Genomic DNA, 18,155 nt, shown 5'->3' on the forward strand with positions numbered 1-18,155 from the left:
TTGGAGAGAAGGCAGGTAATAATATCCACTTGGAAGCAAGACATAGAAAATCCCTACTTTTGAAAAATTACTTTTTAAATGAGCTTTAGTTATTTTTAATTCTCATGAAAAATCAATGAATCTGTGACCATGAAAGCATGTTGATTTTTTCCAACCACTCAGACAAATGTTGTGACTTCACATTTTATTTAATCAGGGCAGCTGCTGTGGTATATTTGCAGTGTTCAGCATTTGGCTGACAGCATCTGTTTGTTTATCCCAGCCATGCTGTCTTCTGTCACAGTCACTTTCTCTCTGGTACCACTCATTCAGCAACATATTGTCAGGCTTGGCATTGATGTTCTGTGTCATTCTGGGAATTACAGGAGTAGATGGATCATCTGAATTTGCTCTTTCCTGGGAGAACAGCATGATTATCCCTTCTCACACTGTCCTGGAAGAGGGTGAAGCCCTTTTGTGAAGCAGTTTTTCTCTACTTTTGGACTTCTATATATAGATTTTTGAAAGCTAGTACAGCCAATTGTCATCTGGTAGCTAAGCACCATTTGATATTTTCCTATTTTTCTGTCTTTGCATTTTATTTAATTTTTGGATTTTTAAAAGCTGTTGAAAATCCAGGTTTGGATATACCTTGTTGCTATTTAAAGAGCTATAAACCTAATGAATCAGAGTGCAGGTGATTCAAAATGGGACCTGCCATGCATAAATGCATGTAAATATTCAATGTCATTTACAAGCCATAATTTTGAGGAATTCACCATCCTCTCTCTTCCCCGTCTAAGAAATTTCTGATCAATATCTCTTTGTTTTAAATGTTGCTGTGCCTTTAGTTGTAATGTTTTCCTGCCTGGCCTTCCTTTCTGGCTCTAAGACTTGCTTCTACCTCTCCAGAGGCCTCCAGATCCCAGGCTGATAGTTCTGCTAATGGCACAGAGCCTGACTTAGCTTCTCCTTTCCTTAATCCCTCCTTTTCCTTCATCCCACAACCACGGTCAATTTTCCTACTCACCCAAACAACCATTTCCTTCCTTCTTTTTATTGTTCTCACCAAGACCTGCCTTTCCTCTGGTATAGGAAATTCCTAAATCCAGCCTCTTCTTTAACAAGCATCTTTTTTTTTTTTTTTTTCTCTGTGAGCCTGCTTTCTTTTGTTCCAGCTTGCCATAATTTTGTGTCTTTCACCTCCAGTACATATCTCAGGTACTTCTCACTTCCTCTTGTTCATATATAGTATGTGGATGGAAAGCCCAGCACATAAAAACTGTGAAAACCACTAGGAAAGAAAAGCAGAGGGAAGGCCCATGAGAGGAGGAAGATCACAAGTGATAACAAGTTACATGAGGTTAAAAACATATAAACTGGGCTGACAAGTGAGCAGTAATACAAAAAAGAAGTGGAGGAGTGGTGAAAAGGAAGTGAAGGAATCTGAAATAAATAGATATCAAGGTAAAGGGAAGAATAAATCTGAGCACAGAACGATTGAACTTATCAGAGTATCCTTTCATTCTGGATTCATAGCTACCAAGCATTACAAGGTCCAGATCCATATATGTTCTTTCCAGATCCTCTCAAAAAATATATATGATTACAAGAGGAAAATGTCCACATGCCCAGACCAGCAACTGAAAGGGTACTCTGAAGGAATGTGTGTCTCTTCCACCTTGCTCTCTGCTCCCAGAGCTGCACAGCTCTGCCCTCTTGACAGGTCAAGCCTGGAAAAGGATGTGGCAAGACAATGGGTCTTTCACCAGCTGTTATCAAAGATCTTTTTAGCCCATTAAAACAAAAGTGCATTGATGGGGAGCGGATGCTCATAGGTTTGTGTACCTGTCAATATGACATCCTGTTTCTTTAATGTAAAGACAACAAACAGCCTTCACTTCTCTGCTGAACTGGAAGTGGCACAGAAGCTCAAAACAGTATTTCTCCTCCAGTATTCTTTCAATTTTGACTGCTTTTCAGCTAGTTTCTTAAAATCTACTTCATTCAAGACTGGAAGTGGAAGTAGGGATGTTCTTCCAAACACAGTCTGGTCCAGAGCAGGATTCTCCACTTCCAGGATGTATCTGCAGTAACCTTCCAGCTGATTTTGCAGTCTGCTCATTTGAATGCAGCATCTTCCCCTGCTGCCACACACCCAGTAGACATATTACCTACTCCCTTTTACCATCCAGAGTAAATCAGCAAGCACATGGAGCTACTAAAAATTTTCTCAGTGAGGAATGCGCTTAAAGGGGTTTTAGTACCCTCAGAGAGACGTTCCTCAACACATCTTTCATAGTGCCCCCACCAAGGAAGGGGGTCTTTTAAGTCAGCTAACATGCTCAGAGAGCACATGCCAGCTTCAGGTTCCGTAAGTGCAGCTGAGTCTGACCAGGCTCAGTCAGACAAGGAAAGACAAGGAGCCAGAGCAGGTGGTTCAAGGGTCTACAAATCTCTGCGGGAAGCTGTGGCTTCAAATGAGTGCTACAGAGTTGTGGTATTTGGGGAAGGGGAGGGGGTGTCATGTATGAGACAGCATGCGAAGAATGTAGTCAGAAACTTTTGCCAAACTAGTGAAAAATGGGATGAAAACCAAAACCTGTATGTGGAAAAAAAAGTTGATTTGAAAACCAAGTTCTAGCTTCCAAAGTAAATTCCTGGGTTCTTATTTTCATCAAATGTGCAAAAAGAATAGCAAAACCTCCTCTCACTGATGTTAGAACAGCTATTTGCTAGGTAGCTGCTTGTGAAAGTTTGAGAAATGTGGGAAAATCCATGTCACATTCAGCCTTTAATTTTAGCAGTGACTTGCCTCATCCAGAAAGAACTGGTGAATAATATTTTCCCTCTCCTTTTCTTAGTAAATATTCCTGTGAAGCAGATCAAAAGGGAAAACCTGTACCTGAAATTAACACTGGGCTTTATCCAAATTTGTTTGGAGTTTAGCTGGTTCACAGAAACTTGGAATATTCATTCACTCAAGATAAAGAAATAGGGAAACAAAAGTGGAAAATGGAAAGAGAGAAGCAGGGTCAGAAAACAAGAAAATCAATAAAAGACTTACCTCCATGCAGTAAGACAACAATATATCTTATTTAGCAACAGTATTATTTAGGTCCACAACACAAGAATATTAGGGGTGGGTTTTTTCTCCCTTGACTGAACATTTAAAGGACAGAATTTAGCAGAGGATCATGTTCAACTAGGAGCAAGAAAAAGGAGTGCAGTGTAGGATATAGGTGAGTTTTTTCTCTGTAAGTCAGTTCTCTTGCTCAGTGATCTCCTCTGTCGTAGCAATTCTTGCAGAGCAAGACACTCATCAAAGCCTGTGAAGGTGCTTTTGTACCACAGGCACCATTTCTGGGAGAGATGGCATCTGCCGTGCCATCACAGACATGGATGGTCACATATTCATAAGAGTCAGGGAGTCAAAATCAGCCATCAGTCTAAATTCTATTATGTTTTCTTTATTATATGTTCTTTGTTTTGTTCTACCCATCATTTCAAAGGATGGAGTTTAGTTTGTAACCCTGCCTAAATTACTACTTTGAGCTATGAGATAATTTCACTGCTCAAACAGACATACCAGTTAAAAATTCCTTTAAAGTAATTTTCATAACTTCTTTTATTATTACTTCTGTAATTATGTCTTTCTGTTCAGCCAGGAGAAGGGCCTGAAGTTTCTGCCCTTTTTGGATGCCCCAGTGCTCTTCTATGGGCCTCCACAAGAAGCCCAAAGATCAGGAAAATCTCAAATGATCACTCAAGGGAACAGAAAATACTTTCTGATAATCCACATTACTGAAATGGTTGCTGATACCTGTTGACTCTTATTTTCAGGCACTTTTTGGCTTCTGGTGGGACTGTCTATCACAGAAATAGACAGGCTAGCCTGATCTAGCCAGAAGAAAGGACAGACAATCCACAGGTTGCAGATCTGTCATAGTTGTGGCTGATCCAAGCAGCATTTCTTCATTAATCATCACTTTTTAAAAGGGCCATATTTACTGAGCATTTTTTCTCCTTGAAATGTAGTGCACACTCATTGTGTGCTGATGAACCATGTCCAGGAAACTGGATAGGGATTTTGAAAAGATTGGAGTTGGATGCTCAAATCTCAAAAATTAATGGGGTCAAGCCCCTAAGTACCATCCAATTAAAGAACTCCAGTCCTAAGACACTGGTGACCCCATGTTTGCATGGCATGCTAGTAGGTGAGCAGAAGGTCAAAATGAGGGTGTACCTCTAAGGGACTGGAGTGTTACTGGTAAGGAAACATTTTGGAAGTCATGGCTGAAAGTTCAGGTCAGACAGCACAGGAAACACTTGAGTAATTAATCATTTGGCAGACTTCAGAATCAAGGTTTTCTAAGGGACAAAGGGCCTTCAGTTAACTTTAGACAGCATGTAAGGTGATGTTTCCCTGAGAATTAGTATTTGAATCAGGTTTCTATACCAAATTAGAATATGCCAGATTTGTGTGTGTGAACTACTTCCAGACTTTTCAGTCAAGCTTCATTGCAAACGTTTCTATTTATAGACCCCTTTGCAACCACTGTGTAGCAAAGATTGTTGTGCAGGAAGAGATGATCAGCCTCTGGAGCACCTTGTGAGGCTGGTCAGCATCTTACATGCCTCAGTGAAACTGGGAAACCATGAGCCTGTGAGGAATAAACACTCAAACCTTGCAGACAATCAAGACCTGTGGGATCTTCATCCCTGTGTGTAAGAGAAGTCATGCAAGTGGTTCCACAGAGTGGAAGGTTTTCTAGCCCTACAGAGGGACTGGGCTATCAGCTGTGGGGGCTCTTGTAACATATAGCTAATTCTGCTTTGAGGTGGCTGGTGTCAACATAGCACTCAAGTTTTCATGATCTAAACCTAGAGGAGGGAGACACGTCTGCAAGGAAAATGGAGTCTCGTGTGTGGAGTGTATGACATCTTAGAGGAACAATGGTTCTTCAAGGCACGTACTGTGTCAACCTGTGGGTAGGTCCCAGCATCATCAGGTGGCTATAGTCTTCCCTTCCACTTTCTACAGCAGTTCTTTTCTCCAGCTTCTGAAATGCTGTGAAAAAGTTTGAGTACAGAGCACTGAAATTGGCCGAATAGGAGAAGCCAGCTGGAGACCATCACAGTGTGCATAATCACATGCTGGAGGTGCTGTGCAGAAGAGTAAGAGCTGTACATATGTTCCATTAAAACTGACACTTCTTAGAGCTGCTTCGTTGCAAAGACTGTGATGGCTCTTATTTTTTGAGGACTTGAAAGTGCTGGGGCCTCCAGGAGCAATGTGGGGAGGGAATATGCTGTGAACTCCAGCCCTGTGGCAGGTGAGGAGCTGTGAGGGAGGGAGAAAATCTGTTTTTCTGTAGGTACATGTGGACCTCTGTTGTTTTTTACTAATTCTGCTGCACTCCCCTTGTGAACTTGGCAAGAGCACATAGACTTTCTGAACATATTTGTATTTTTCAGTGCTTGTGACTGTGAAATCCACAGAAGAGAGAGAGATGAGGTTTCTGCACCCCATTCCAGAGAGGAGGCTGGACAGTGGGAAGATTGCATCCTAACTTCTGCGATCAATTTCTTATCTCCCTCTAAAACTTCTCGTCTTCCATGCCTGAATTGAAATGACTTAATTGAAATACTCTGCATTTAAAACTTGTGATAATACAAAAGGCCATCCCCTGACTCATCTCTTCTTACAGAAACACTGTGCAGAAGCACAGAGTTATGGAGGGAGATGTTTACATCAAGAGACATCCTCAGTTTGTAACATGGTGAATGAATATGAAACTTAGGACTGACTTTCCAAACCTGTTTCAGTGATTGTAACCCAGTTAACACATCCTTTACAGAAAACATGCACAAAAATAAGGAAATGAATGCTTAAACACATAATAAATTTCTTGCTCTCCACCAAATAAAAACACTGTGCTTACCAGTTATAAACCATGGCCTATTTCTTCAAAATTGTAACCATAAATCTGGTTCAGTTACTGTGTACATTCTACTATCTCTTTATTTAATTTTGAATACTACTGCAAATTTCCAAAAGATAAAGGTATTAATTATTTTCATAGATATTTACAAGTTATTAGTCTGGGTGATAAAAGCAGAACTGTCAGAAAGGAAGTTATATAATGACAATTCACTCTAAAATTACATTTGCAAATAAAGTTGCATCTGAGATTGAAAATACAATTTGATATTGCTTTTGTAACATACATATAGGTATATATATATATATATATATTGAGGCTATTGAAAAAGGAAAATAAATTTTTGGGGATCATGATTGAAAGAGTTACGCCGAAATATTTCTTTCATTAGACTTTGAAAGTGAATGGTGTGAATGTGTAACTACTTGTTACTTTGCTTTCAGTGCTGCGGTGGTTATTGGTGCTATGGTACCTCTAAAGCTGTGACACTTAAAAAGGCCACTTTGCTGTAATGTGAGCTCCACATCCTGAGGAAAAGCCAGGCTGCTGCACTGTCCCTGTGGATTTCATGAAATGTTTTGACTCTGAATTGAGGTAATTTGTTGATACTCCTGTAAATTTGATGAACAAATTTTTCTATAGAGGTTGTTTTCATTCAATGCTATTTTTAGAAATGTTCTGTGGTTACAAACAGAGTTTATTGAGTTGGTGTGTTTGACCTGGTTTTATTGACAATGATGTTTGCTAAACTACCAATGAGCACTAAGGATGCTGACAGTGCCATTTATTCAAGGCAGTGTTGAGACAGAAGTTGTTATGTGCAAAGAGGAAGATAATGGAGGGAATCACATATGACTTGTCATGCGTGAGCAGCTGTTTTTAGTTAGCTCCTGCTCCTAATAATAATAATTTTCACATTAATTGCTTCAAATGTCTTCCAATGCATTTGAATTTATGTTCACTCTGGAAATATTCAGAAGTTACATTTCAACCAGAACCATCTGATTTGCTATGGATGTTTAACGTTTATGTTTATGTGGGTGCAAAAGCAATTGAAGAAATTCACCGAAGAAAAATCTGTCAAACACCACTATATGTTTAGTCCCCTTTGACATTCTACCCCAAGTTCCTATTGCTGACTACTCACAGATCCTGAATGAGGATGCTTTTTGATGAGATCCTATAAAATGCTATAATGCTCTTAAGACTACAAATCACACCCATGACCAGAGGTGCATCTCAGTGTTACTGATGGTTTTGAGGGATTTTTTTCACCCTCAGTGTGCTTTTTGAGATGGCATAATGCTGACAGCATCAGAAAAATTTTGGGCAGGGAAACAAAGCATTCGGTAAGTTCCAGCGCCATCTATAGAAAGAACATAGCCTCAGCTTGCAAACTGAGGTCTCGCTTCCTTCAATAACCTTACTTTGTACCTTCAGCAACCAGGTCACTGTTTTAACCATCAGCTGGGACTAAACATTAAATCCAACAAGAAACTCTGAGCACTGCACTCAGTCTTTAGGCACTACTAAAATCCTCAGAAAACTTGTTCAGCTTTCCTGCCCAATTCAGCTTTCCTGCCCTTACACCATATTTTTCTACCAGTGTTGTCACAGTTTTGCATTTATTTTTTTCTAGAGGGAGTCCATCTCCTGGTAACACAGAATTGCTTGGTGATCTGAGTTAAGGGTCAGGGCACTCTTAAACTCAGCCTTCTTCTTGCCAAGTGAGTAGGCTAGTAAAGTACTTAGGTGAGGCTTTGCACAGAAAAAAATTGACTAAAATCTTGTAGTTCTCAGAGTGCACATCTGTTATCACCTAGTGGCAAAGGCTCTGATGAGAGGTCGGGGTCTGCCTCCAGCTTCCTGGGTTTTTTCTTCTGATGTTTCTGTGTTTTAGGAGCTGTATACCACCAGCAGACTATCACCTTGTACAACAAATTGTACAGATCTCTGAAATACACTTTGCATAAAGAAAGTGGATATACACTAAGGCAAGGAGAGATGTTGAGGTGTTGCCTTCATGGAAGAAGTTAGAAATGGGTGTGAAAGAGTGAGAGTCAAATCCCTATTCCTGGGACTATTCATTGCTTTCAAATGGGGGACCACTGCAGCAAGAGAGACCCATTCATCATAATGGGTGAGATAGTAGTTAAACTTAGTTAAACATAGAGTGATTCAGTATATGTTTTGGCAGCAGAGCAGAAGAGAACACCTAGCAAGAGAAGTGGCATAATACAGGACAGCCTGTCATTTCTCTTTCATTCAAAAGGACACCTAACAGTAGGAGATTATTCACTGTAAGAGTATTAATCAGGGATAAATATCTTCTTCTCACCATCCCAATGTGTTTAAGTTCTTTTGGGGAAAAACTCTGTCTAGACTCAGTATTCCCATCACCTGGTTTAAACAACACCCTCCTCTGCAGGTTTACAATTCCGTGTTCCCCAGCCATAAGCCCCTTGTTCTTCTCATTGGTTTTGTAGAGGATCATGCTGCCTAACTGAAGGCTGAGATTTCCTTGAGTGACAAAATGTGTGGGAGCAGGGCTTTGCTTGTGCAGCTTCCTCAAGAGCAGTGGTGGCAGAGCAGGGTGCTGAATGCAAGACCCTGGTCACCTGGTCTGACCACCCAGCCCTCCTGCTTTTTCTACCAGTTGTCCACAGTACTGTGGCTTGTCAGTGAGCATCCTCATTGCTTTGGACAATAATGGCTTTCTTGCCTCTTATAGGTCTGTAGATTTTTGTTAGGTGAGTAAAAGAAGACTCAGGACGTAAGCTGTACAATGTGCCATCCCTGGGCACTTTGCCACCAACTTCTGCTGGCTTAGGAGTTGGTTTCTGATCCTGAAGGAACTGGATGAACTCTTCTTAAGCTAAATGAAAGGAATGTTTAACTCCAGTTACTTTTTACTGTCTTCTTCTCTGAACTTACTTCATTCAAACCCTGATTCTGGAGGACATAAAACTGAAAAAAAACATCTTTTGTGTGCAAGTTAATTTCTTGTGCCTATTTACATCAGTGTGTTTCCATTTTAAACACTGGCAAAACCCTACTTGCAAAACAACTCTGATAAAATGAAAATAAAAAAACACAACCCAAAAATTAACAGACATTTTCAAAAGTTTTAAGTCTTTCACTACTGAAAACTACTCTTTAACTTTATTTGGTATTCATGGAAAAGGCTGTGTTAACTTTTCAAAAGCTGTGGACAAAAGTTTGGGGGAAATACTTTGAATGGGCAGGGAGAATCAAAATTTGTCTTCCAGCAGGACTAATGCCTATGATCTTAGACCCAGGGAGGTAAAAAAATCACTGTTATACCCAAAATCTGACTAGCTGAGATGAGAGTCTATATGCTGCCATTCCAGGAACACAGACTTGTAGTTCTTTCAACACTGATATTTTTCCTTTGCCTATCATCTCAGTGAATACTTTCCTTTTCTAAATGTCCACCAGGCTGTAGAAAGTAGTTAATACTCAAGAAGAATAAGGGCATGACAATATAATTGAGATGAGAGTTCCATGGAATCTCTTGAGCAGAGGTATTTTTTGCACAATCGAGGTAAACTGTCACTCTTTGAGACAGGGTGAGAATAGAGAGGATATTTTAGGACAGAGACATTTCTGGGAAACATCCCCTCACCAGTGTGTGCCACTTAAACTCCAGTATAGCTCATGTTTTGTGGTTGCTTCGAAGAAATGCAGACCTGGACAGCTTTTGTCCATCTGTTGTGTCTCACCCTGAAGGCTTCCCAGAATAATTCAATTACCAATTCAAATTCAAAATCTGTATGTTATTATACAGTACATTTCTACATGAAAGACCACTCCAGACCCTAAACATTTTCTCAGATTAGCTACAGTTCTAAATGAACTATGAAATGAGAATCCTGGCCTTCTGTATGTGGGCTGCAGTTTTATGCCTGAATACCATGAGCATGCACTGGCTGTAGTTTGGGAAGCCTTTTTCCAGTATTCCATTCCAATATTGTCTGTGTCTTTTTTTTTTTTTTTTTTTTTTTTAATGCTGAAAGGTTAACTATAATTCCCTACAAGAAATGGCATGAGTTTCAAACAATTTTTCTTACACTATAGGTGATTTTTTTACACAGTTTACAAAGTATATGCATATTACTATTTGCAGATGTTTCTTCCAGCTAGTTATCTTATATATGCTGGACAGAGCTTTAATGGTACCACCACGTACCCTTTTGTTTTGTTATAAATTTCACTGTCGGTGCTTTATCTGCAAACAAAAAGCACAAGGATTTATTTTGCCCCAGATAAGAATAAATATAAATAAATAAACAGGTGTTGAAAAGTCTTTCTAGTGCTCGCATCTGTGATTCCCTCCTGAAACAAAAGTCATTCTGAAAGCTTTACTGAAAGCTGGCTTTGAAAGTGAGTATTTTTGCAGACTGCTGACAGCAGTACTACATTTGCTAAAGAGATGCAGTCACACAATGGTTTGCTTCTGTATTATCTAGGTCATGGGACAGAATTCTCCTGGGTGCTAACACTTTCCATTAAGCTGAATTTGTTGGTGCACAGTGCAGCTATTTTCCTTTTTAAAGCTGGTCCTAAATGGGAATGCTGAGTGGCCTGCCTAGTTTAACTGGTTTTGGTTCCATGTAGTCAAGGGGTGAAGTCCCTCTCCTGAGGGGCTGGCCACTTATTCAGCCATGGCCAAGCATTGAAGTTCCCTAATTTATGCTCTCCATCTCACACATTCACCACTGTTGATTTTGACAGTGTTTGTATTGTGATCCCTGAAGGGTTTGCAGTCATCCATAAAGAAAAATAGTTCAACAGAAAACAGCTAAAGCCAGTCACTTTGCACAAATTTTAGGTAGCAAGAGCCTAATTGAAATCCTAGAAAGGCAAACTCTAGAATTTAAAACCTAGTGTATTTCAGAAGTCAGTGTATGATAAACTTCCCCTCAATTCAATGCAGTAATTGTTCTTATTTTTGTTCCTAATCCTCTTCCTCTTACATGTGAATATGCTTGGGAGCAGTAATTCCATCTCAAGCATTTTAAAGCATTACCATACAGCAGGTATTAGCTGCATGGTTTTATGATTTCTTATTTAGCCTTAAAGTTTTAAAAATAAGTCTCTATATTTCTATGATCCATGATATTTTTATGATATTTTTATTATTACTGCGATAATCCATATTGGATGATGCATATTTTACATAATGTGCATTGTCTTTTATGTACATAGGAGAAAATAATGAATCTGTGTCCAGTAAGTGGTTTGTTTAGGACAGCACAAGAAAATCTAAACTGTGTGACTGGTTCTGGCCCTCATTACTGCTAGATCTGCTCTTTTCTCTGGAGAGAGCCTTTTCTTCACCTGTTGGTCCATATTGTATGTGAGGTTATTGCACAGATATAATAAGTATACCTTGGCCTGACTGCTGAAAACTGAAAAGGACAATTATTGAGATATTGCCATAGACATGAAAAATACTGTGGGGCTGGATATACCATATCCAACTTGTTATTGTTTTATTTCTTAAGAAGCTTTATAGAGCTTATTTCTTAAGAAGCTTTCCAGTAGCATTCTTATGGAAAAAAAAAAAAAAAAAAAAAAAAAAAAAAAAAAAAAAGAAGGAAGTTGCTCTGTTGGTGGTCACTGCTGGTGAAAAGTCCAAAAATCTCCTGTCTGAGAATGAAGGCAGAGACAGCCCACACAGGTCTGCTGTCTTCTAATACACACAAATGTTATCTATTATATTACAGTGTGCAAATAAGCTAAAAATGCATTCATTATTTATACAAACTCATGTTACTGCCATGGTAAAAAGTATTTGGGAAAGAAGTTGAACTTTTGAATGCTTACATTTCAGACTATAGTTACATTGTTGAGATTCACATTTTCTGCCTTGTTATAATTTATAAACTTTGGATTTAGTCAGGGTAAGTCTTCTTACAGCTTAACTGTAATTTCCTGTGCTAAATGGAGTCAGATGAGTGAGGATATGAAATCTTGGAAAAGTATAATCATTCCAAGGAAAGTTGTCCCACTTGATGTAGTAGAATTGACATAATTTTGTAAGAAGGACTGGCAGTTTGTTAATTCCCTGTCCTGTCCAGAGTGAAAAATACCAAGTGAGGACTTCTGCTTGAAAGCAAATGGACTTTTACCCTCCTCATGTAATGAGTTCAGGCTCTGAGTCTAAACAGATGTGGAAATATCATCAAGTGTCTGACTGAGGAAATCACTTCAGCCTATACATAAATTCAACCATGTGCTAGAGCCTTACTGAAGGCTTGATTTCAGCTGAGATCATGGACTAGCCATGAGCTGAGGAGCTCTGTAAAATCAGACCCCAAGTGCTACACAGTACTTAAAAATAAATTTGTCTGTTGCAGCCTAGGAGCTGAATTTAGTGAAGGTATTTGAGCAGGGAACTTTTCCATGCCCCATCAAATCTAATGAACCAAATGACATTTCCTGACATGCATGTATCAAATGAGTAAGGAACAAAACCAATGTTGCTGTGAAGCTAATGGTTCAAATTTTTGAGCACCAGTATTTATTTTTCTTTAATTGCACTCACAGGGACTTAAGTGCAGTTGCGTATTTTGCTTTCAAAAACACCAGCTAAGTTATAGGGTGAAAAAACCCACAGATTGTTTGATGCTGGCAGGAGAAATGTCTCAAGCTTTGAAAATCAAAGAGATTTTATTCGAATTTCTTCCTACTGTTTTTTAATCTGTCAATGAGTGTGTGGTTCTCAGCCTGCAACATAGCAAGTGCATTCCCTGCAGGAAAGACAGGCAGTGGTCCCAGGCTCTCCTGGGACCACCCCCTACTACAAGCCTCAAGAGTGACACGAACTACACACATCCACGCTGCAGCTAAGCAAAGGATTAAAGTCTGTCACCTGACTGACATGGATCCCTGCAGCAGCTGTGGCAGACAGACCATAGAAATGAAACGTTTGTAAAAACACACTGTAGAAGATCCCTGGCTGCTTAACCAGCAGTTTCTCATTGCCCTGAAACACTGCACTTTCACAAAGAGCAACAATTTTCCTAAACCCTCATAGCCCAACCAAGGGCCATGAACATGCATCATACTGATTCAGACCTAACAGGATTTTACCATCTTTGATAAAAGATTGGAATTCTGTTTTACGGAAAGTTTGTTGTCACTGCTGCCAGTACTGATCATTTCTAAAATGCAGCAGAGATTACTTTATGACTTCCTCTCAGAGGGTCATGAAAATTGAAAAACAAGTCTCAAACTGTGTATTTAGGGAAGATCACATGGGCTGCATCAAAAACCTGTAACAGCTGCTTTCTGAAGTTGGGAAAAATTAGCCACTCAGCCCCTTTTCTCACATTGTTCAGTAAAAATTGATCCTGAGAAATGTGTTGTTTATTGACATGACTTGACCTTCGGGGGCATTGTTCAGTGAAAGAAGAAAGAATGGTTGGTAAAGTCAGATAAAGTATCGAGCTAGCCAAATAATTATATTCTTTTCTGAACCATCTTGTTCCTTCATCAATACTTCTTCTAGTCATCAGGAATATGGCCACAGCCTTGCCACCTGACTTTTCAGTTTGTCAGAAAGCCTGAATACTGCAACCACTCTTCATATAATCATCTGCAATTTAGATTTATGCATCATCCTCAACTCCCCGGTGCTGCTAAACATTTTTGTGGAATGGGAAGGGGAAAAAGAAGGAGAAAGTAGTATTTCTTGACTGTTGAGTTGCAATATAAGTCTACTGGAAAAATATCTGCAGGCATTATAAGGGGACTCACAGGACTATGTATCAATACAGACCTCTTTTGCAGACAGACGTGAGTTCACCTAATTGTTCTCTAAGTCAGTCAAGCTGAGGTTAGTCTAACACTAAGCTTTAGCTAATAAGTCCAGCTAAGAGGGAGGGTGTATGAACTCAGGCTGAAAGCCAAAGTAGAGTAAATATAAGAACTCTCTCTGGAAAAAAAAAAATAAAAGAAAAAAAAATCAGGGAATCTCTGTCTCCATTCCTTACTTGCAAAGTGGGGATAGTTAAGCTGCACTTCTCCCACCCTCAACACACTAAGAGTAGAAGCTCTTCTTCTGTTAACATGCATACATATGAAGACTTGAAAAGAAAATGCAACTCAGTCTGGCTACAGTGCTGTAAGGAATAATACCTCTTAGTATAGTATTGAGTGTTCCTAAGCAATGAACTAATTGACTGTCATGTTTTTTATGGTACCCTGCTGGAAATGCTAAAGTAGCTGAAATACCTTTGCCTAGTCTGGTTTCTCCAATATCATGCAGACCTCACTTTTTGTATCTTGCTGCAGGCCTTACAATAGCATCTAAGCACATCTGAAGCTCATCTAAGCAAAAAGTACAGAGGTTTCAAATCAGTTCCACATAGCTCATTATTTGTTCACTGAGCTTCATCTAGCACTACATTTTTGATGCACAATTATTTAAGGGATTGGGAAACTTCATTGAACAGTCTTATGGTACTGCTGGAAAGATGACAATTGAAAAATGTCCAGGAATTCTCTAATTTTTCCATTTTCCCCATCACTCACTGCTCTTTTTCCCCCTAGGGTACCCCTAGGGATGTTGCATGCATCCTCAGGGAGGACTCCTCATACTTCAGTTTCTGATTCATTGACTGTGGAAGTGCTCCCTCAGGTCTTTTTTGGCCTCTGCCTTCCCCCACTCTCTGTGAAGTGACAGCCCTCCCATCAGTAACAAAACCTGCACCTCCCCCTGGATGCATTGGCTGCTTTCCTGCAGCCATTCTTGTCCTTCCACCCCGGATAGAGAAGAAAAGCAGCAGCCAGCAGCATCAGCCTCCAGCTCCTCCTCCAGGGAACAACTTCCCCACACAAAGCACTTGAGATTTCAATGGGGATTAATTGGGCAAGCTTTGGTCCATTTCCCTGCACTTCTTGTCATCCCATCCACTTTTATTGTTTTCACTTGGTTTTGAAATTTTTCCTTTTTTTTTTTAGCATTTAAATTCTTCCATTTTTTCTCCTCTCTTTTGGTTTACCTTTCTTCATTGATTTCAGAATTTGTATTGGAGTAATTTTGGCAAGGTTTGGTCTTTTTCACTGTCCCTCATTTCCTCTCAGTCCATTTGGTTCTAGTCACTCTATTTCCAAATTTTATGGGTTTTTTTCAATTGCATTTTTAAAATCATATCTCCTTTCCAGAGTGTTTGTTAGTCTTTGTTCTCTGATTTCAAGTTTTCATTCCCTTTCCTGAAAGGGAATGAAAGTTCCTCAGTTCCTGAGGCTGGAGCAGCACTGATCACTGCTCTAATTTTTCATACTGTAATAGGTAACCTCAGGCAGCTTGACAGAAGCTGGTTGTTAATTTCTGGTCCCTTACACACTTGCAAGGATGGAGATGCTCCCATTTCCCTGACAAATTGTTCCAGTATATTACTTTCCCAGAAAGAAATACTCTTCTTGTTTCCAAATGTCCTGAACTGAACTTTCCAAGCTGCAATTTGGGGTTACTGCCCTTTGATAGACCATCTCCTACTACCAGGACAAAATATGGCTTTGTCATCTTTGCAATTGCCCTTGATGTAGTTGCAAGGTACAATTACACCTTGCCTTAGTCTCCTCCATGCCAGACTGTATATGCTGAACTCCACCAGTCTCTCCTCATAGGCCACATGCTCCCTGCCTCTGTAGCCTGCTGCTGGATGCTCTCCAGATTCCTCCACATCCTTTTTGGACTGAGTGGGGGGACCCAGAACTGAACTGCTATTCCAGGTGCAACCTCACCAGTGCCAAGGAATAAATGGGTAATAACTTCCTTCCACCTGCTGGTCTTGTTCCTCCCAATATGACTCCCAACACAGTATGTGATTTGCCTTACAGGAAGAGCATTCAATATATGGGCTTATATTCAACTTGGCACCTGCCATAACCCCCAGGCTGCAGAAAGGCTGAAACTCAGCCCATCACCTCCCAGCCATAGGGTGGCTCCAGCCAGGTGTCAAGCTCTGCACCTCACCATGTTGAACTCTTTGAGGTTTTTTCTAACCCATCATCTCATCCCTTGAGGTCCCTTGGCTTCAAAGTATTTGGAATGTCAACCAGTCCCTGTAACTTAATATTATCCTGTACAATATGTAAAAAATTAAAAAATTGCAGTGATATTTTATGTCCTTTGGTCCCAAAGGAACTTTAATGTTGTTACTCTGCTTCTGGCTGCATTTTTCTCAATTTGTGTTTGTTCTCATTTAGTCCACAGTTTCACTGAGCTGAAGTCCTGTCACCAGCCTCTTCTTGGCTGCTGGCAGCACCAGGAGAGGAATCCTGTGACTACAAGCTTTATTGCCAGTCTTGTTGGCTCCTAATGCCCACCACAGGCCCTGCTGTATTTGCATTAATGGCAGAGGATATGAGTGTATCTAGTTCCTTTTTCAGCTAACTCCTTCTACATCTTAAATATTTGATATTTATAAACTGGTCTATGTGTCAAAAGCTGCATGCTGTTGGAGTTAGTCCCACACTTTCTTTACTTCCCCCAAAAAAAGAATTCTATTTAGTATGGAAATAGTAGTGTATATAATGCACAGCAGTATATATTGGAAAAAAATTGTGCATCAACTGCAAGTAAACTGGGGATCTAGGCCAAAGACTATTCATATGTGTAAGAGGTTTTGCATGTTGCATTATGCCTAACTTTTAATTAGGATAAGGATTGGCTATTTGGCTCCGAAATCAAAGTGTGCTTAAGCATGTGAATGATCTCACTGAAAGCAACAGGACTAACTGTGGACTTAAAAATTAAGATAGCATCTGGATCTGTCATTGGTCCTCAATCAGACTTGTTGCTCTAAGTTTCCCAATGCTGCCATCTACAGAGTAAGTTGACTACAGCTTTCAACAGGCAGGCAACTAAATGGTTATGAAAAATATACATTGCACACAGTCAACCCTGGTAGAGCTCTCAATTAGCTCTAAATGTGCATGTCTAAACAGATAAGCCTAAAATCCTACCTTCAATATTTCTCAAATATTTCCAAGGATAGTTCTATATATTAACTGTTAAATGTCCACCTCTGGAAGGCAGCACAAAAATGGCAAGAACCTGTTAATTCAAATTAATTTGCTCAATAGACTCCTCTATCTAGAAGAGAAGCAGTTTCTCCAGAGTGGGCATAAAACACAGAAAGCTTTGCAAGCTCCTGCCCTTCTCAACAATTTTCACAGGGAAAATTCTGGGGTAAATTCAGGAAAAAAACAAAGGACTTTAGAGGAGATGTAGAGAGGGTCAAAAGCGTTAATTTATTTAAGAAGGACACACAGGAAATCAAGGAAAAGTAACAGTTCTGAATGAAACTACAGCTATAAGAACAAAGAGGAGAAAACAAGGGACAAGAAATGATCCTTACTTCTGATAGATGTGCCCAAGAAAAAATACTAAATTATAAGAGCATCTTCTCATGAGAAGTGTTTTGATACATAGCACTCTAAAAAACAACTCTTGCCCCAGACATTTCTGCCAAAGTGTGAAGTAACGGGCAAAGATTAAAATTTAAAAACTGTCAGTAGCTAAAATAAGCTAGGAAATATGAATAAGAAAAAGCATTTCTTTTGAGATTATACATGCCTGATATGGCTTTAAAACTTCTTCCTGGTTTTCTGTTTATGGCTCATTCAATAGAATTCCAAGTTGTCAAATACACACTTCTATGCATTGTGACTTTTTTCTGAATGCACTAACACATTTGGAACAGCTGCACTGCAATATTGCAACATCTTCCATATATTCAGCTTATTGATCACCACCCATGGTTTGAGATCTCTATCCCAGCTCCCAAGATCTTTGCCATCCCCAAGAATTCATCTTCCTGCCTCTGAAACCCAAGGTGTTTTAAAATAAAGCCCAGCTGTTTCCTAAGCCCTTGTCATCATTTCTGCAGGGGACAACAGCCTTGCTAGTGGATGTTATACATAAGTAGATAGATAGCATTCATTCTTTAGTTTTTCTCTTTATTTCCATCCTTTGAAACTACACCTGGGACCAGAATGTGAGAAAATCAGTCTGGCACAAACAACCCTTTCCCTGTTTTTTCATGAGGCCTAAATTAATAAAATGTTGCCTTCTGGTAGATTCTTAACTCAGAAGCTTGAGGAGAATGATTAAAAAAGTTTATGAAACACTGAAACAACTTTGTGATTTCATTTGTACTACTAACTAAAAGAAAAAGTAAACCACAAAATATT

The sequence above is a fragment of the Vidua chalybeata genome, chromosome 4 (genome assembly GCF_026979565.1).
Source record: "Vidua chalybeata isolate OUT-0048 chromosome 4, bVidCha1 merged haplotype, whole genome shotgun sequence".
NCBI classification, from domain to species: domain Eukaryota; kingdom Metazoa; phylum Chordata; class Aves; order Passeriformes; family Viduidae; genus Vidua; species Vidua chalybeata.